We start from the raw sequence: 21,610 nt of genomic DNA on the forward strand, positions 1-21,610 counted from the left end.
TTGCCCGCTTCTGAATATGTTCAGCAGAGACAGGTCTTCCTCACACACCTCCCTCCAACGGCACAATGAGCTTCGCTGCAAAGAGCCGCATTTAATTCACAGATCAATGTGTTTTTGTTGGTTCCAACGAGCCACACATCATTCACTGTGATTTTTGCCACAGTTAGAAGCATTTTTTACTTTGAGGACCACGGTTTTGTAATTGTGGAACTACAGCCCACATGTACTCTTAAAAAAAGACAGTGTGCTTTTTTTGGTTCCTGTCCTACCTTATAAATTTTCAAAAAAAGCCTGCCAGATAACAACACCTGATTGCAACCTAATTACGTTGTATATCAGATGCATTGCCTTCTCCACTGGTTTGTGTCTTTGAAATGGTAGGGCAATGCAAAAATCTGCCCCGCACATGTTTAATTCATTGGCTGACCTTTTAAAACGTAGATTTTGAAATTAAACTAAAAGTAATCCAAACCTTTAGATATACAGGACAACAATATTTGGACCTATAATAACTTCACACGGGGGTCCATGGTTGAAAAGCATGGTGTGGGTCTTAAATAAATTGATTTTTCTCTCTCGTTTTGCTTTCAAGTTCCACTTTATTTCTTGCCCACCTCTGGCTCCTGAGAGATGAGGCAAATTAACTCCTTACAGGGAAAGGGAGCAGGAGGCTCTAGGAGAAAGGAACCGCTTTTCCGAAATAACTTTTATTGATCGTGGATCTGAGTCACTAAACGGACTTTGCTGAGGCGGGAATTGTCACAGGTTGTTCCTACAGGCCCGCCTCCGCCACCCACTGCACTGCCCAGCCCGCAGCTCACACCCAGTCTGGGGACACCGCCCAGCTGCCCTGGGCTGTATTTTATGGAGCCTAATCCTGGAACTGTGACCTCCTGGAGAGTCGGGGCCAGGTCAACTGTTCTGTGTATCCCCAAGGCCTAGCACAATGCCTGGGATGTGTGTGGCTAACTGAATAAATGTCTGCACAGGGGTCAGTTAAATAATTAATTGAACTTTAAATGTATCTGGTGCTTTTAAATTTTTCTCCAATATTAAAACTACAGTTAAGGGTGAAGAGAGGGCGCAGCCTCAGGATCACGCTGGCCTGAATTTTCCCAGCTTCTGCTCTGTCAAGACAGGAAAAGACATAATTCTCAGAATATTAAGAGGTACTGTCTTAACGAACTTGTTAGTTAGTCCTATCTTTATCATGGCATTACTGTCTAAATAGATTACACCTGCATTAATATTTGCATTAAATTATGTGTAAAATTCCAGACTTCCACTCAATGTACTATGGTCAATAGGTTACTGAAAAACATTTACAATTGTTTATTGATACTGGCAGAAAAACAAAGATAAATAGACGTGCTAAAATTTATAATCATGCCTTCTTTTATGGGCTCTACATTTATCTGACAGTATCAATAAATATCCTTCCACAAGAACGATAATAGCCAGGGCTCATCAGAAAAAGATTTCTAAAACATCCTCACGTGGACACGCAATGACAGACACATGTAAGTGAAAACTAACTTTATTAGAAAAATAATTGCACTGAATTCCTATAATTGGATGGCTCTAGAAACCACCACAGTTTCAATTACTCAAGGACTGTGATGGAATTTCACCTCGCGAAAGTGCAGGAAGTTAACCAAATTATTTATTTCTTTTAAATGGTGGGTAACATGAATAAAAGTATGACTAGTATTACTATGTTATTTAAATCTAATTTCAAAACATAATTGACATGATGAAAATTGCTTTACTTCTTAATCAGAGTCACTCTGGTGGAACTGCTTTAATAAAAGGTTTTTTTTTTATATATATATCTAATTTAGCTTTCCTATTAGAAAATGAATTTTTCTATGTCCAAATTACCAATTGGCTCACTCTTTTAAGCTGTTCTTCCATCGTGAAGCTTGCCCGGGAAGGAAGGCAGAGGGTGCGGCCTGAGGCCCCCCCTGCCTTGAGTTGGCATTTCTGCCCTGCGCGGTTGTCAGGCTCGCATTGTGCGGGTCCCCGACCCAACAGCTTTACCGCACAGTGAGAGGGTGGGAGCAGCAAGGGCGAAGGGACTGGGGCCGGGCTGCCCATCCGTCAGAAGGCACCCAGCCTCCCTCGGCTTCTTCCCGCAAATGAAATTCCTCTCTCATCACCAAGGAGAAGCCAGGGCAGCAAGGCCGAGATCTGCAACCTCAGGGAAAAGAAAGGAGATATGCAAACTAAACAGTCTTTTTATAGGTACCATTGGATCACATCAATTGTTGATACCAACCCCTGACACGATAAAATTGCATGGATTGGCAGAATCAAAAATTACAGTCCCGGGATTCATTTTAGCTGATAGGATCAAATGGCTGAATGGTACCCTAGAGACCATTTTACCTACCTTTTCATTTCGTCAACAGGGAAGCTGAGACTCCAGGAAAATAAGTGACTTGCCCAAAGTTGCATACCCTGTAAAGAACTAGACCCCAGTTTTCTTAATTTGCAGCCCAGCGCTTTTCTCTCATTACCAGCCCGGTTCCAATGACTGAAGCAGAGCACTTCGGGGCAATTATTTACCAGCCCATCCATCCCCACCCTCTTGCCAGTCCCCCCAGAATCTCATTTGCGTATCTGCTCTCTTTTCAATACAAATTTACATTTGCAAGTATTTTCTAATGTAAAAACTTTTCCCTAAACTTCTTACTAGTTTTTCTAGAACTGCTATGACCAGCCTAACTTTGCCAGCCTCACAGCCCCTCTGTTCCCACATGTCACAGTCGCCTGAACCCGTAGCAGGCCAGATTGCTTGACTGTCCCAAGGGACTGACAGGGCTTATAAAACTCAATGCCTAGCGTCAAAATTCACAGTGACCCCTCCAAGGATATTGTTAGAAGAAACGAAAGATGATGCAGCAATTCAGTTAATTAAAAATACGCTTGTAATGAGTTTGAAAGAAAAGCAAGCATGTTTAGATGCAAGCCTGGTAAAATATAGATGCTACAGGACTATGTGCGAAACTATTTAATCTTATAAATATGTCATTTTCATCCCAGCTAATGGATATGGACACTTTTAAAATGTAAGGGAACTGGACATTAATTGATAAACTGTGCCTCAGCAAGGTAGGACCCCGCATATAGAATTCTGGGCACCGTCTTGATTTTACATATTGTGTTAATGAGTATATAAAAGGCCTATTTGGGTTTTCATTTAGATGTTTTACTTAGGATGGGAAATTAGATTATGTGTGTAATAAACTGCCATTGGCTTATAATTACACATGCATCATCAAGATATGAAGTTTTAAAATGTCTGATCAGATAATGTAAGCAAAATAGTAACAGTAAATAATCCAACGATGAGAAATAGCGATTGCTCTGAATTGTGTATTCAATATATCAAAACCAAATTACTATATAACACTGAGATGATTCAATTTCTTCCTTTTTATGCTTTTTTCTCCTCTGTCTCCCCTCTTTCCCAGCCCTTATGCCTGTCTATAATATTCACTTTTTAAGGCACCTGCCCACCCCCCAGCCCCATTTCCTAATATTCGCCAACAGGGGTGGGCCCCAGCTGCTATATACGTAGCGTGTAACTGGAAGCGCAGCTCCCCCTGAGCCCAGGATGATTGGACGCGTGGAAACATTTAACCTAAGCTGGGCTGATTTTTCTTCTGGGCCTTTCCCTAGGCCATAGCTGATCAGATGAGGGTGGACGTTTACCTCAAAATGCGCCAACCAGACTCTTCCCCTAGGAACCTGGACTCATGACACAGAGCTGCGAGTCAGCTTCTGTTGTTTGGGTAAACCAAGAGCACAACAACCGAGAAGCTGCAAAGAGGCTATGCTCACGCATCTGCTGTGCTTGCTGATATCCTGCAAGCTGATCCAGAAAGGTGGGTGGGAGAGAGCGAGAGAAGCTTCCCAGTTTCCTCACAGCTTTCTGGTCATTGTCTCCAGTTACCCAGGAGGCCAAGACTGCCCTTTCTTCTTTGCGTTTCTTTGAGATACCATGTTTCCTGCAATAAGTTCCCTGCCTTTTTTCACTTACCCGAATTTTAGTGGGCCTCTGTTACACCCAAATGCACTGTAACGAAGACAGATTTTTCTCTTTTTCCCTTTCTTCCTCTCTTTTCCTTACACGCATGCAGACTACACACAAGCACACACATTCATACACATACACTTCTATTCAAATTACAAGCCAAGACTTCTAGAACTCCATATGCTGAGCGGCTTCGAGTCCCTGTCCTATGCCACATTATAACTTTATTCTTTGCATCAGCTACCACGTTTCTTAGGACTCTATACAAACAACGACATGAGTATTGAGGATCACCTATCGTCAAAGGATTGAAATGCATTACCTCACTTCCCCTCTCCTCACTAGCTTCTCAATAAAGAATCAGACTTGCTGCCCGGCCCGTGTGGCTCAGCGGTTGAGCATCGACCTAGGAGCCGGGAGATTGCGGTTCGATTCCCGGTCAGGGCACAGGCCCGGGGTTGCAGGCTCGATCCCCAGCAGGGGGCAGCCGATCAATGCCTCTCTCATCATTGATGTTTCTCTCTCTCTCTCCCTCTCCCTTCCTCTCTCTGAAATCAATAAAGATATCAAAAAAAAGAAAAAAAAGAATCGTACTTGCTGACTTAGTGTTGTTGATGTTGCTAATTATTCAAAGAGGATATGTACTTATGGAAATGAATAACATCCAGTTTAGCATCCAGTTCCAACGTGAAGGCGGAATAGATACCACGAAGCCGTGTCTTCTTAGCTATCTGTGAACAGCAACGTTGCCAACTGTCTTCATGGTAGCAACACGTGGACAAAACATCTTAGGAATGAACTATGCGTTCACTTTTTATTCAGCTATAAAATTACAAAGATTGGAGGATACGCTGCGTTACAATTTCCACGGCATGCAGACGTGGTAAGGTTGATTTCTTTGTTTTTTTACTAGCTCAGCAACTGATGGGTAAATGACCAAATCGATTTACTGTTCAGTTATCAAAGGTGGCTCAAGTAGAGGGTCAGCTATGCTGTGGTCCATGAGTGCTGCTGTTGTTGGTTTGTCCAGTAGTGTAGATTTAACTTTTGCTGTATTTCATCATATATAATTTGAAGATACATAATGTTGTCTCAATGAAGACAATGACCTGAAAATCCTCAAAAAAGTAAAGGCTTTACCCGAAAAATTCTAAATAATAGCAGTTTGACTTTAAAAGTATAGAGGCGCCCGGCCGGGCCTGGCTCAGCGGTTGAGTGTTGACCTGGGATCCAGGCGATCGGGGTTCGATTCCCGGTCAGGGCACAGGCCCGGGTTGCGGGCTCGATCAATGACTCTCTCATCATTGATGTTTCTATCTCTCTCTCTCCCTCTCCTTTCCTCTCTCTGAAATCAATTAAAAAAAAAAAAGATATATTAAAAGTATAGAGGCCCTAAAGGAGAGGGGTCAATCAATTCATGGGGGAGGGGAGGGACAGTAAAAGAACCGCAGTCAGTGTCACAGGCCCTCCTTCCACATTTGAATGACAGCTGGAGGTACCGAGCATTGTCGGTAACCTACGTGTGTATACTGCAAGCTAACTGCAAGGGAGACGCTGGGCTTTAAGATGCCAAGTGTAAAAGAGGTAGTTAGTACTTGTCCAAAAAGAATTTAGAATTGGCTAAACTCTGGAAAGACATATTGAAATTAAGGCAAGTGCCTGTTTATTTGTAAAAATAATCAGCACGATATAAATCCTAAAAAGAGAAAAGATCATTAATGGCTCAAGTGAGCAGGAGTGACTTCTTTTTTTAGTATTATCATTAAATTGGTTGGGGTAACATTGGTTTAATAAAATTATATAGGTTTCAAGTGTACAATTCTATGATATGTTATCTGCATATTTCATTGTGTGCCCACCAGGAGCAGCTTCTATCAGTTCCTTTCACAAGCCATTATTGTGCCAAGCCTTGTGTTCAGCTCTGGAGCTGCTTCTGAAAGAACAGATAGTAATTACACTGGCAGAGGGGAAGATGAGTAGCTTTCCCAACAAAGGGAACAGCAGAAACAAAGGTACAAACAAGGGGATATGCGGAGCACATTTAGGGGCATTGATTAGATTCACTTGCTTCTTATAGGGGAATCATGAGATATATTCAGAAAAGTTGTGTAAGGCTAGGTAGAGAGGATCTTGGAAGTCAACCTAAGGAGTTCAGACTTCACCTTTTGAGGGACGTGATAAGCCGCTTGAATGGCAATGACGAGCAAAATTCTGAGCAAGAAAAACATATTATCATAAAGTTTAAGAAAATAAATCTGGCTGGCTGGGCGTGACTCAGCGGTTGAGCGTCGACCTAGGATCCAGGAGATCGCGGTTCGATTCCCGGTCAGGGCACATGCCCGGTTTTCAGGTTCAGTTCCCAGTCAGGGTGTTTGCAGGAGGCAACCAATTGATGTTTCTCTCTCACATCGATGTTTCTCTTTCTCTCTCTCTCTCCCTCCTCTCTCTCTCTCTCAAATCAATAAAAACATATTTTTTAAAAAGTGGCACTTGCATCTGGACTGAAGAAAAGTCTGTATGACTGGTGATGTTAACAATAATGATATATATTTTGTAATTTAACTTCGATAAATTAAATAATAATAACAATAATGTCTCTGCCCAACCAAGAAAATGAGTCTTTCTTCATAAGCCCAGACCCTAAAGATGCTGGAAAAATAAAAGACAATGTGGCAATGAACTTAATGAACATTAGGCACCAGGCTGAACCACTTGAGAGCACTTTTTCTACCCCTTCTCTGGTTTCCATGACCCTGTTTCTGAGAAAGCTTTTAGGGCATCACTACAGAAAAGCATTTAACTCTCTTAGCTTGTGATGTGGGATTAGAAAAAAAAAAAATCAAGTTGCCTTAAAGGGTGAAATAGTGACTGGAATAAAATGTCCTCTACTTTCAGCAAACATCTTAGAGCGGTTACTCTGTAAAGCACTCGGCTGGGCTGGGAGGAGAGAGCTAGAGGAACACAAACATAACGTGACGAAGGCACGGCAAAGGCAATCCTGAAAGTTGTGAACCGAAATCCCTACAATATAACGTGCAAGGGTCACCTGTAAACCCATTCCAGGGACAGGGTTCAGCCAGTGCCCATTGGTGAGCCATGCCAAATTGTGATGGGCATGTAAGTTAAAGAAAATGATTGACAAGCTGTCCTCTGCGTTTCAAACACGAGCGTTTATTTCTAAATCAACTGCAGCTTGAAGAAAAATGTAAACGAAAAGCTCCTTTTATTTTCAAGCTTTATTTTAGGCGACGTCATGATTCAAAGCAGCAGAAATAGTCTCAAAACTGGAAAAAAAAAAATCTTCTTAACTCACATTTTACAATTCTAATATTTCAAGCAAGGAGTTGGATGAAAGTAAGGAAAACACACACACACACACACACACACACACCAGAAATCAGTAGCTTTTTGGCTGGAAAACTTTGGCACTCTTCCATGACTTGCCTGCTGCAAGAGCCAGAATTTGATTCAGGAGGAGCTGAAAGCTTCACCATGCTGCTCCGGTGGCCCAGAGATTCTGGCTTTGGACAGCACCATCTGGATCAGTGTGAACGGCAAAGTCAAACCTCCCACGTGCGTTTGCCTGGCTGGGCAAAGCAGCCTCCGAGCAAGGGCACAGGGGCCCCGCCAGCTTCCTTCCTCGGAGGCGCGCGTAGCTCCGAGGTGCTGCTGCCCACGGAGAGAGTGAGGCCGGCTTCCCTGTGCTGTGTTGCAAACCGTGCGATCGTGAGTTGCTGTTTATCCGGTTTGGGGGCAGCTAGTGACTCAGCTTCCTGTATCACCGTCTCCTCTGTGCATCGATGAGCTTTCCTTGCATATAAATCCTACCGAGTGTCTCCTGTGGCAATCCCTCATGAGAAGAGGTTTTTCCTGATGGTTTTCTAAGTGGGGGTGAATGTGGCTCGGGGGCCTGAGCTGAGCCCCACGGGCTGCGTTGTATACCAAATCTCTCCTATCGCTTCGGCCTGTCAGTTATTTTAGTCATGCCTGCTTTTCTGTCTCACCACCCTTGACAAAATTTTAAGTTCTGAGATCACTGCAGTCGATTTTGAAACCAAATGAAGAGGTCATAAGTCTATGCAGTAATCTACGCTTTCGTGCGTCCCATGACTTTGAAAAATGTGAAGACCACGTCTTATGCCACTGTTGTGTTGTGTTGTTTGTTTGGGCCCAAGGGTTTCCATCTAAAATGAAGCTGGGAGAGGAAGACATACTATTGATACTGTTGCCTGTCTGGGGCAATGGATATCTGCTGATGAGGTGGGACTTTTTGTTTTTTTAATCTTCACCTGAGGATATGCTTCCATTGATTCTTTCTTAAGAGATAGAGGAAGGGAGAGAGAGAGAGAGAGAGAGAGAGAGAGAGAGAAACATCGACAGGAGAGAGAAACATCCACAGCTGCCTTTCACATTGGGGATCAAACCCACAACCCAGACATGTGCCCCGACTGGGACTCAAACCCATTACCCTTTGGTGCACGGGGACGACGCTCCAACCAACTGAGTCCCACGGGCCAGGGCAATGAGGTTTTCTCGTGTAATAAAAATAACATTCTCTCTTTCTCACCCCCAACTTAATTGGCAAATACAGATCTATTCGGCAAAAAAGCGAAGGAGGTGCTGATAATCAAAAGTGACATAGCATGCAACGTGCCAATTTGAATTAATTTCCAAAATACCTGAGCAAACGTCTAACTCGCTATGTCAAGTGTGGACTTGTTCGGTTAGTCTGCAGGTCTCCCAAAATGAGCTCCTCGTAAGCATTTTCAGATCCTCAAATTGCCAGAGAAAGCTCTAAGAGGCTTTCTGCCCTCAGTTTATAAGACTGAATTTAAGGAAAATCAAATTTAAAAGGCTGTCTGTCGGGTCCTTAGTTGAGCTGACTTTCTAAAAAGTCAAGATTTTCTTTTTAACCCCATTGAGCTTTGTCCTGGATTGGACAAGAAGACTCTAGTCAGCACATATGTGGCTTTGGTAAATCACCATGACAATTTGGGGATAATGCCAGATATAATGACTTTATAAGAATAAAGTAAGCATTCTGATTATAGGTTTGTAGGTAGATTACATCCTTGGGAATCCTGGAAGCCAAACAAGGTCACTAATCCAAGATGTGCCCTCAGGATTAGTATAGAACTCAAGGTGGCTGTAATCTAATCGATCGCACTGCAACCTTTCTGAAGAGCGCGCCTATGCTATATGGTGGTTGCCTGCATGGAGTCTATAAAAAGAATCGGATAGGAAGAAATTGCTTGTGTTAACTAACTCTGTCCAGGAAAGACAGGCACTATATATTTCAATAATGATAATGATAATTATGGAACCATAAACATTATCATTTATTGATGTCTAAGTGACTTACTATATGTGAAGCACGTAGAACAGTGCCTGGCACAAGTATGTATTCGCTGAGTGTAAGCTATAATTATTATGACGCTGTAATAGTAATAAAGCACTCTACTAAGCAATTTATACACTTTAATTTAAAACTAAGATCTGGAGCTAACCCACACCCCCCCTACTGTCCTCACCAACCTTCCCCTCTACCCCTGCCACACATAAAAACACCCATAAAAGCTGATCTTCCACCACCCATCTAACTGCACAAGCCACTACTTGGACACCATCTTCTTTGCTCTCCAACTCTGATCCTTCAAGAAGATTTATTGATTTTATTTCCCTTTGTTAATCTATTTAGCACTAACTTCTCTGTACCTCCAGGGTCAACACTGTGGTCCAAGCCTCCATTTTCTCCTTCCTGGACTATTGGAAATGGCCTCCTAACTTGCTTCCTTGAATTCCCTTTTTTCCTCTATTTAAGCAGATTCTCCATAGAGGAGCCAGAGTGATCTCTTCAAAACCTGAATCTGATCACTGTCATTCCCTTGAATTGCTTTCTATTGCTCTTACACTGCTACTAGCTGAATTCTCAACTAGGCCCACAAAGCCCTGCTTGGTCTGTCCCCTGCCTACCTTGCCAACCCCAAATTGCACCATTGCCACACTTGCTCCATTTGCTTCAGCTACACAGGCTTTCTTATTTCATAAAAAAAAAATGTCTTTAAAATGAAGACGTGAGCCCGGCCGGCGTGGCCCAGCAGCTGAGCATCGACCTAGAATCCAAGAGATCAAGGTTCGATTCCCGGTCAGGGCACAGGCCCGGGTTGCTTGATCCCCAGCAGGGGGCGTGCAGGAGGCAGTCCATCATTGACCCTCTCATCATTGATGTTTCTCTCTCTCCCTCTCCCTTCCTCTCTCTGAAATCAATAAAGATATATTTAAAAATTAAATAAATAAAATGAAGGCTTGATCTGGAAAATCAGGGAAGTCCTCCCAGAGAGAATGAGGTTTGAGTTGAGGGGCTGAAGGATAAGTGGGTGTTAAATTGATGGCAAAGTATATGAAGGAGGAGATTAGTAAATGGCAATTTGGAGAAGAAGACAAGGCCTTTCCAGGAAAAGGAGACATTAGCATGAGCAGAAAACACTGGGGAGGAAATGAGTTTGGTATGTCTAGAAAAGAAAGAGAGTGTGACTTAAGTGTAATGAGCAAACAGGAAAATAATACAAGGCCACATAGGGAGGCAGGGTCAAGGTATGTTGAGGCTGTAGATCGCAATAAGGAATTTGAAAGGAATCATGAATAAAGGAACTAAATTAGTAGACCTTAATTTTTGTAAACTACAATTTGGTTCTTCAAATTTTTTTAAATTTATTTTTATTACTAGTTTTCTTTCTTTTTAAAAAAAAAAAAATTTAATTCAGTTTTAGAAAGAGGAAGGGAGAGAGAGAGAGAGAGAGAGAGAGAGAGAAACATCAATGTGAGAGAGAAACACCAATCGGGTGCCTCCCATATGTGCCCGAACCTGTAATCAAACCCGCAACCTGGGTATGTGCCCTGACCCAGAATCGAACCCACCACCTTTTGGAGAGCGGGATGATGCCCCAACCAACTGAGCCACACCAGCCAGGGCTATCTTGCTTCAAATCTTAAAAGATGAGTTTCATCCTTGTTTAGCCAAATATAAGTTTGTGTTCATCATTAAGTCATCAATGAGGTCTGTTGGGCCTGTCTTGGCAGAGAGTAGCCAAGAGATGCCAAGGTGCAGAGAAAGAAACGTGTTGCCAGTGGGATCTCAGGTGCCCTGGCACAACTGGGGAAGACAAGAATCTTGCCCACATTGTTGGGCACAAGCCAACTCTCTCCCTTTCGCATCCAATGACTACTACTCATCAGTTGAGAAAACAGAACCAGCGAACAGCTCGCCTACATTAACCAGTTGAAAGATGCTGCTTCAAATTGTTTTTGAAAAATAAAGTCAATTGAGGAGCACCTTAGGAGCAAAGAGAAATAAACAAATTACATATTTGCAATTCCACAATGATGATGTATTTAAACATACGCACAGGGGCTAAAGATTAGCAGACTGTAAAAAAAAAAGAGAGAGAGAGAGAGAGAGAGAGAGAGAGAGAGAAGTAAAGAAAACACATTCCAAAATTCCAAAGCTTCGAATGAAGATAAATAGACTTAAAAATAGGAGCATTTGGATTTGTTGATTTTTCTCAGGGAAAGAAACAAAGATAAAGAAAAATATTTTTTTTACAATATTTCCTGAGACACATCCCAGGATTTTCCAAAAAGAGCTTTTTCCAACAAAAGTTTAAAGCAATTTCACATTATTCATATATGTATTTAATCATCAAGAAAGACATTGCTTTCCATATTTTAAAATTGAGGAACCGAGGCACTGTTATTATGTAGCATATAAGAGTCACTCAGAACAGAACGTGAAATGGAACTGAAGTTTCTTGATATCTATTGTACCTTGGTTCACCATTATGGAAAACCCCATGATGGCAGGGCTCCTGTCCCATTGCCATTAGTACCTGCCACAGAGCATGCCACATAGTGCCTGCTCAGTAAATATTTGTTCAACAGCCGAGTAAACCACTCTGCCCAGGGTTAGAAGTGCCATTGGCTTTTCTCATTCATTGTCTGGAGTTTCTTCCAACAACCAACAGAAAACAAGGTAGAACTTGTATCTTGGAAACTGAATACATAGCAATTTGGCGGGTTGCATTGTCCCAGTTAAGCTTTAGAAAATAAATTTCTTTTTAGACATCTGTTTGCTCAAAACTCTAGAGTTTTGTTAATGGTAGTATTTAAAAACAATTATTTTTAGTTGGCATTTTCCATTTTAGCAACGAATGAGAAAGCCACGTGTTGTTTGTTGCACTACTGTGTCTTTGCACGCACATCAGGGAGGTTGTGGGCTCTGGTGTCTGCTGGCCAGGTGGGGGTCTGAATCAGCCTCAGCTTGGCTGATAAGGCCTTTCCAATCTTCCCATTCGATCAACCCCCAGCAGCCTTCTAGAGGGGTCTCACTACATCCCGGACTGGAGTCTCCCTCATTTCGGTTTGGAGAACAGATTTCTCTATCAGGATGGTATGAGCCAGCACACCTTCCAGTCTATTAGGCCCTGTGTGAAATCCAGATGGTTGACCAACCATCCAGATGCAGATTCAGTATATATTGACCTGCTGTCAATGTGCAGATCAGGGTGTCAGGCACTTTTACACACTTTGCCTTAGTTCATCTTGTCCACAGCTTTGTGAAATAGATATGACTCCATATCACAGATGAGTAAACTGAAGCTCATGTGAACGAGTCACATGAGCCATGTAACTGGTGCATCGACGTACAAAGGGACATCCCAAGCTTCCAGAGTTATTGTTGCCTTGGCAACTCTATCAGTCTCCTAAATAATATGCTGTATTCCTTGCATATTATCACAAAAGCAGTGCATATTTGTGACAGAAGTCTCTTCACATAGAAGAAAAGAGAAAAGGAGGGAAAAAAGGTGAAAAGTGGCCAAAAGAAGAGTCCTTTAGAGGTGATGCCTTGCTATATGTCTTTTAGGGATTTTTTCTATGTATATTCTTAAGGAGTCACACCGTGGGTAGTTTCATAATCCTATTTCCTCAACTAACAATTAGGATCATATTTTATGCCAATAAAAATAGACTAGCTCATAATTTTAAGGGCTGCCTAATTTTCCATCTTATTGATATGCCATACTTTATTTAATCAATTTCCTTTGTTTATATACTTTTAAGCTGTTTCCAATGTTTTGCTGAAACGGATCATACTGCAGTGAACTTCATCACAACTGTTTTTTGCCCGCATCTTTATTCGTTTACTTGACAAAAATTACTAAAGCGGAGCTTACGGATCAAAGGGCATGCACATGTTGAAGTCTTTTTTTATCTAATATATTTTTTATTGATTGATTTTAGAGAGAGGGAGAGAAACATCGATTCGTTGTTTCACTTACCTGTGCACTCATTGGTTGTTTCTTGTATGTGTCCTGACCAGGGAGTGAACGCACAACCTTGGAGGATCCGGACAACGCGCTAACTGACTAAGCTACTTTTTTTTCCATCAGCATTTATCCGCTCTGTGCCCTCTTCCACCTCTACCCACAATCACTGCACTGTTGCCCATGTCCCTGAGTTTTCTTTCTTTTTCCGCTCAAACCCTCTACCACCACCCCACCACCACCCCTATCCCAAGCTACTTTTTTTTTTTTTTTAATATATCTTCATTGATTTCAGAGAGAGGAAGGGAGAGGGAGAGAAACATCAATGATGAGCGTCACGGATCGGCTGCCTCCTGTGCGTTCCCTGCTGGGGACCGAGCCCGAAACCAGGGCCTGTGCCCTGCCCGGGAATCGAACCCTGATCACCTGGATCCTAGGTGGATGCTCAACCGCTGAGCCACACCGGCCGGGCCACCCCAAGCTACTTTGGATTTCTGTTCACTGTGTCTCTTAATTTGAGCCCAAAGGTAAAGCCCTGGCCAGTGGAGACATTTTTAAAGAAGAAACGTTGCCATGTTTCCTCTCTCTTTCCTTGTGATTATCCCACCCCCTTCTGAGTTATCATTCCCCAGTCATCTCTTCCAGTCATTTGCAGTCCCCGCATTCCTACTCTGCCAGTAATTTGCTTAAGACAGCCAAGAGGGCAAAGCTAAGACCTGACTATGTCTCCACATGAATAACGATTGGTCACAGGTAGCCACAGAACCATGAGCCGGCAGATAGAGAATTATTAGCATTTGGTAGCTGAACGGATCTTTCTGAAACAGGAAATTCTGAGTCCAACAATTCAGCTATTTAAGGTTTAATTCTCTCTCCTCTCTATTCCTTTAGATTGATCTTTGCGATTATGTTTCTTCCTTTCAGTCACCAGTCCCCAATATGATAAAAAATAATCATTAGATATATTTTCCTTTTTATATTTTTGGGGGGGAGGAAATGTGTCTACACATTGTCTACAAACACGGTTCAGGTTAAGTGATTTCATCCCCAATGTATAAATGCAATTAGGGCTTAAAACGGTCTGTAAGAAATGCCATCATTTCAGTACCTGTAAGTAGGAGCAAGCAGCATGTATTTGAAAATGAATTCATTTCTGACACATGAAAGGAGGTTTTTTTTGATGATTTCACATCTCCATTAAAGGCCTGATTGCCCGGTGTCACAACCCTTTCTGGCCATCTTCTTCTGTTAATGGGAAAGTCTTTCCTCTTTAGCACATTAATAAATGAATGATCCTAATGAAGGCACAGACTATAAAGTGCAAACCCAGAAACACCAGATACATTCTGATTGCTTCGGGGCAATTCTTGTTACAATAAATACTATTAAAACGCCATCTCTACAGAGAGACAAACAAAGATGGCCAATCTGCGGCTGCGGGCCCCTGGCAAGCTGGACTCCCCACTGCTGGAGTCTAACAGCAGGCTGCCTCGCCTCATCTGCTGCAGCAGGATTTTCTGTGCATCCAGGTTTCCCTGTCAATTCAGACAATAGCGGCCCCTTCTCAATTAAGGTCATCTTATTTTACAACTGTAATAGCCTATAAAAATAAACGGTATCGAAGACAGAAGCAAGATTTCTAGGAAATGCCCTTTGCAAACATTTCCCCCTCTCCTTCTCCAGAATCAAATCTTTATTTCGAATTCTGGTCACCTTTCTCCCGGGTGACTACAGTAGTCTTGCAATCCTCCCTACATCCAGATGCATCCCCCTACAATAAATCCTGTAGCCCAAGCGATGGCCTAAATACCTAATCTCTGGGATATTGCGGACATACAAAAGTGAGCAATCACAAAGGAAAGTGGAAAAATTAAAACAGTACAGGGAGATGGCGATTCAATATGAAGGAGGGGGCACGATCCGAATGGGGGAGAGGGGACAAAGTTTGTGGCCACCCTGACACGCAGCACTGCCCCATCTACCCTGGCTAGATGGCCTCTGCTTGGAATCAGAGAGAGAGACAGAGAGAGAGATTTGACTGCAGTTTCCTTGCCAGGTTTCTAAGCTAAGACTTATTTAAGGAGCAGCCAGGAGAACAGCTGCTTTGAAGAAAGAGCTTAATACCCTGAACTTTCCCCCCACCCATGCTTCTCTCATCCATATCTCATGCCCAACTCCCAGGGGGACGTGGGCAACCCCCTCCACCTCTCTAGCTAGTGCCCCCGCTTGCTTGGCCACAAGAGCCTGCAATTGATGTCAGTGAAAAAACATAAAAGGAAATAGCAGCACATTTTCAGTGTTTCAAATGGTAGAAAAGCAACTGCACATTGACCATTCGAGTTGCTCTCCGTACAGACTTCACTCCGAGTCAAAGGAAGGAGCGGGAGGCCGCAGACCGGTTGGGAAAGTTAAGGTCTGGATTTTCTTTACAGCATTCTCAGCAGTGCTGTTGCATGTATCCATGTGTGTCCCTGTGTCTGTTTTTGTGTTTTGAAGTTTAACCCTTTTCTAGAAAACACAGGATACCAATTAAGAAGCTGTGGTTCTAAGTCAGACAGAAATGGGATTGGGCCCAAGCTCTACCATGTATTAACTGTGCAGCTCACAGGAAGCGCCTAACCCCTCTTCTGTGAACTGTCACCAACCGTAATACCCACCTCATAGAATTACTGTGACTTTTAAATGATATAATCCCTATAGAGTATGTATGGGCCCAAAGTCGGCACCTAATAAATGATTGTTATTGCTGCTGTGGTTGCTGCTGTTGTTATTATTACTGTTTTAATTCTCTTAGTCACTAGGAACATAAAAGATGCCTCTTTTTCCAGTCCTCTCCCCAGTGTGTTGGAAGGGCAGGTAATAAAAGTTCCTGACTTATTAGAGGATTTATTTATTTTTTTAATTCTTTACTGTTGACACTACTGCAGATGTCCCCCATTTTCCACCCCTTTGCCCACCTCCACCCATCGCCAACCCCCCCACCGGCCATCACCACACTATTGTTTGTGTCCATGGGTTATGTATATATGTTCTTTAGCTAATCCCTTACCTTCCTTGATCCAGTCCCTCCTTCCCCCTCTCTGACATTTGTCAGTCTGTTCCATGTAGAGGATACATCTTATAATCAACTATTGAGCCTAGTAGGGCTGTTGATTTGTTGTCCCCATGTCATACATCAGGTTCTGTTCTGTTCTAGTTTCCAGGAAACTACTTATCTCTTGCCCAGAGCACCAGAGACCTAGAACATTCATTCATTAGATGTGTCTTGAACACCTGCAATATATGCTGGGCATTGTGCTATGCCCTGAACATACGACTGCAAACAGGATGGACACGGTCCCCATCCTCGAAGTGTTCCCAGGGTTGGTTTTGTTTATTAGGAGGAGGGGTGATGTGAATAGAGACAGAGATGGATATAGTAAGTGCTACGAGAGAAATTAGCAGCAGGTGCTAAGAAAGTAAGGTCACAGGACAGTCTGGGTGAAGTGACAATGTCAGAAAAGTATTTCCAGAGTAATTGTCTCTAGACCAATGTCTGAAATTATGGAGAGAAATTATGGAGAGAGAGAGGGGGGCAAGCTATTCCGGACAGATCTAGCAAAATGTGCAAAGATGTGGGCTATGTAAGGCCAGAGCGCATAAAAAATAGCAAGCAGATAAGTATGACTTAAGAAAAGGGAAATAGGGGAGAGAGGGAGAGAGAGCAGGACCTGAGAGGAGGCCAGATCATGAATGTCCTTAGAAACTATTTTATTTATTTATTTTTTTCTGAAAGATTTATGTATTTTATTTTATTTTTATTATTTTTTAATATGTATAATTTTTATTTTTGTTTAAAGTATTACAGATGTCCCTTTTTCTCCCCAATGACCCGTTCCCCCCCCCGTTCCTTCCCCCTCCCCAGTCCCTCTCCCCACCATTGTCCGTGTCCTTGGGTTGTGCATATATGCATGTAAATTCTTTGGTTTTAAATGAGTTTAACATTCTGAAAAAAAAATAGGAAATTTTGAAGTGATTTAAACACCTTGATATCAGGGGGGCAGAACTGCAGTGTTGGGAGGAAAAGTGATAGACATAGACGTTCGTAGCGCTAGAGAGGCCATCGCAGTAACCGGGAGGGAGAGCGGCTGAGGCCGGAAAGTCCTGGCAGTGGCCTTAGGAAGCAGACAGCACACTGAGTAGAGCTCGAAAGTGACCCGGCAAGGTTAGCTGTGGCATTCCTGATTCTTTCTGTGTTTTAGCACGGCTAACAAATTCTGTGGGCACCTCTGCATTCCCTTTCTACAGAAGCGAACAAGGCACCGTGTCTCTGCTTGCGAACGGGGGCGCGGAGACATGCGCGACAGTCTCGGGGGTGAGCGCGGCGCTGGCCGCAGGCGCTGAGTGCCGCGAGCGGCGAGGGGGGCAGCGTCGCTGCTGGTTGGGGTGACCCGGCAGGTTCGCCAGGGGCAAGGCGGAAGGCGTTGTCTAACTTAGTTTACACGGGCTGATGCACTAACCACAACGTCAGGGTTTGGAAAAAACTCTCTTTTTTGATATAAGAAATATTCCTGTACATTTAAACAATATCTTCGTCTCTCTAATTAAGAAACACATAGCAAGGTAAGCTAGTTATTATTACCAGGTTGCTAGGTGAGTAAGGAGCGAAAATCAGGAGAATTAACTGGTTAGTCTTATTAGTCTGAAAGTGTGTGTCCCCCCAAAAATTTATATATTGAAAACCTAATGGCCAAGGCGATGGTGTTAGGAAGTGGAGCCTTTCGGGCGTGCTTAGGACACGACGGCAGAGCCCTCCCGAATCAGATTAGCCCTCTCTTAAAAGAGGCCTCAGAGAGCTAATTCAGCCCTTCCACCAAGTGAGGCCACACAAGAAGTCTGCGACCTGAGCAAGACAGTCACCCGAACCCGCCCACGCTGGCACCCTATTCTGAGACTCCCAACCTCCAGAACTGCGACCAAGAAATTTCCGCTGCTTATAAGCCACCCAATCCCTGGCATTTTGTTATAGCAGCCCGGACAGACTAAGACAGCTACTATACTTAAAGTTTCAGAAAGCCTTCCTGAGCCACGAGATCGAGAGGACAAATGAGAACCAGCCCCACCAAGTTCAAGGCAGAGAGTGTGCCGGGCAGAGGAGACAGAACAGTTGAAGGCCATGGCGTGAGAAACAGCTCAGTGGGAACTGAAAAGAAGTCTAACATACGGCCAAGGAGGAGAGAGTGATGGGGAGAGCGGGGAGAGATGGGACTGAACCTGAAAAGCCTTGTAAGCCACTGCAAGATTTTGGGCTTCACTCTAAAGGCAACTGCAGCCCGGCCGGGTGTGGCTCAGCGGTTGAGCATCAACCTAGGATCCAGGGGATCGCGGTTGGATTCCCGATCAGGGCACAGGCCCGGGTTGTGGGCTCGATCCCCAGCAGGGGGCATGCAGGAGGCAGCTGATCAGTGACTCTCTCCTCATTGATGTTTCTCTCTCTCTCCCCGTCTCCTTTCCTCTCTCTGAAATCAATAAAGATACACTTTAAAAAAATAAATAAATAAATAAATAAATAAATAAATAAATAAATAAAAAGGCAACTGAAATATTATAAAGATGGGCCTGACTTAATCAAGCTTTCATTTTGAGATTGCTTGGAGCGGTATTTGGGAATAAACAGGAGTGGAGGCAAAGAGACAAGTCAGGAGGCTTTTGCAGTATTCCAGGCAAGAAGCGACAGTGCACAGTGACAGGAAATATGGCGAGAAATATTTAGGTGGGAGAATCCGTAAAACTTGGCAAATGATTGAACAGGGATTGATCACTCCCACGTGCAGGGTTTGGGCACCTGGTAGATGGTGATGCTACCAAGCGGGGTGGCAAACAGCAGAACAAGCAAGGCCTAGCGGGATGGGAGGGACTGTGGGTGCTATTTGGAGCAGGGTGAGCTTCCGTTGCTTGTGTGACATCCAAGTGGCAAGGCCAAGCTGGCAGTTGAATAAGCAGATCTTCACTCTCGGGTGGAGGGCTAGGCTAGTGATCTCTGTTTGAGAGACATGCCACACTAATTACAGTCTCTTCAATTACTTCTACAGATCGCTAATATCATCTATTTGTGCTGATTGTAGTCATTGTCTCTCATCGAGGATAATTTTATTCCGTGTTTATGTGCTGGTTTCAGTAATCAAGAAAGCTTTATGGAGAAGGTGGCAATTGATCTGGACCCCTGAAAGGCAAAGATGGTGATGAAAAGAGGGCTTTCTAGGCAAAGAGCGGAGAGGCAAAAGTAGTAAGTGACTGGGAAAGATGAGTCTTCCAGGTTGACCATAGCAGAAAGATTATATATGTATTCAAGCTACTATGTGCCAAGAATTATGCTAGATACCGGGAGTATAAGTTTGAATAAGGCGTGGGGTCTCCATTCCTTTAAGAAACCCTCCCTCAGCTTCCAGGCTAAGTGACAAACACTTCTGGTGCTTCCAGGGTACCCCCCGCTCAGTCTTGTTACTGCACTTAAACCACATTAGACTGAAAGCATTTGTTTCTTGTGTCAGGTTGCTCCACTCTAACAGGAACTCTCCCTGTCTTATCCGCCACGTTACCCTGATACCTAACACAGTCATTAGTCATGGTAAATACTGAACTGAAACCAAGGGGCTTACAGTCTAGTGGGAAACACGTGGGAAGTTAAAGCTGGAAAGAAACGTATTGCAGAGAGATCTCCATGTCAAGAGACGGGGATGATATTGGTAGGCAACGGGGTGTCAACAAGCTTTTGAGCCTGATGTTGAAACAATCAAAGTGTGTTTTGACAATATTGGCATAGACGCCAGGTCTAGAATGCAATGGTGGAGGAAAGATGTCAGTCAGAAGGGTACATAGTACAGCCTGCTGGCACATAGTAGGCCTTCAGCAGATATTTATTGGAAAAAAAAAAAAAAGGGTTAACATGGAGGCAGAAAAATAAGGGATAGATGCAACTATTAACTAAGGAATTGGATGCACACTTAGATACCTGGTAACTCTCTAGAATATTTCTACCACCGGCAGCATTATGTATATTTTATACTGCCCTAGCGTGAAACAGTTCTAACAGGGTCTCAGTGTAGCAGCATAAACTTCTTTGTTCCCCACATCTTTTTTTAAAGGTTCTTTCATTGAATTAATTCTAAGGACATGATGCTATTTTGCATGATTTCCTTGGGGACTTGGGTCCTTTAGCAGCATGATTAATACTTTATCAAGAGCTTGCATGCCATCAGGCAACACACCTATGCACTGAATGTTTCAGTTTAGCAAAAAGGAAACAGCTTTAATAGGGTTTATTGTGTGTGAAAATTTTCAGGAGTAGAAGACTGGTTATTATTGATCAAAATGGGCATCATTCTGCTCTTTGTTATTTCACTGTGGAGACTCCTAGACATTTGCATTTGATTATAGCTGTTGGTTAGCTGTTCTGCTTTCTCCTAACGTGATCTTTGGTACCAAATATCGCAAACAATCAATCAGAACATCAAAGCATCCTATTTCTAGATTCCTTCAGCCCAGAAGCCGAGTGACAACAAGCCAAGGTATCTCTGGATCTAATTAATGTGTGGATCTAATTACTGTGCTATAGCAGCTTGGTTTTCCTAAATCAGGCTTGTTGGATCTATATTGTACCTAGCTGGGTTTTAGAACACTGCAATCAAATTGGTCAGTCAAACAGAATGGACAAATTGTGTTTAACAAATACCAATGAAAGAGAAGGGAATGCAATTTTCTCTTTCCTTGGGAAACCACTGGCTTATGTAACTACTATATTCTGGTGAACGTTGTAAGTTTTCATTATGAAGACATTGGATTTATTTGAAATCCATTTTTTAAAAATCAATACATCTATTCCACCTGAGGGTTATTTTATGATGAAAACAAATAGCATTATTTTTCTAATATTGAAATAAGTGCTTCCACTGCTAAAATAAATGATTTATTTCAATAGAAGAAAATTGACATGTGTCTATCGCAGTTTCATTTTTTACGGTTTATTTTATTTGCTTTATATAATTTTATCTCTTTATGAATGAAGTTAAAGTTGGATTTTTATTTTTTATTCTGCTTAGCTCTCATAATTTGAGCAATTTCTGCCTCAAACAAATCTTTGCTGGCCTCTGTACGCCCGTATTGAGAACATTAACCTTAAGCAAGGCCAAAATGGAAAGCCACACGGCTGCTTAAGCTCTCTGTAGTAAGCAGATTAGGAGATACCCATGTGATCAAGCCCTAAAGGTAACCG

This window comes from Miniopterus natalensis, chromosome X (genome assembly GCF_054644295.1).
Source record: "Miniopterus natalensis isolate mMinNat1 chromosome X, mMinNat1.hap1, whole genome shotgun sequence".
Taxonomy (NCBI): Eukaryota; Metazoa; Chordata; class Mammalia; order Chiroptera; family Miniopteridae; genus Miniopterus; species Miniopterus natalensis.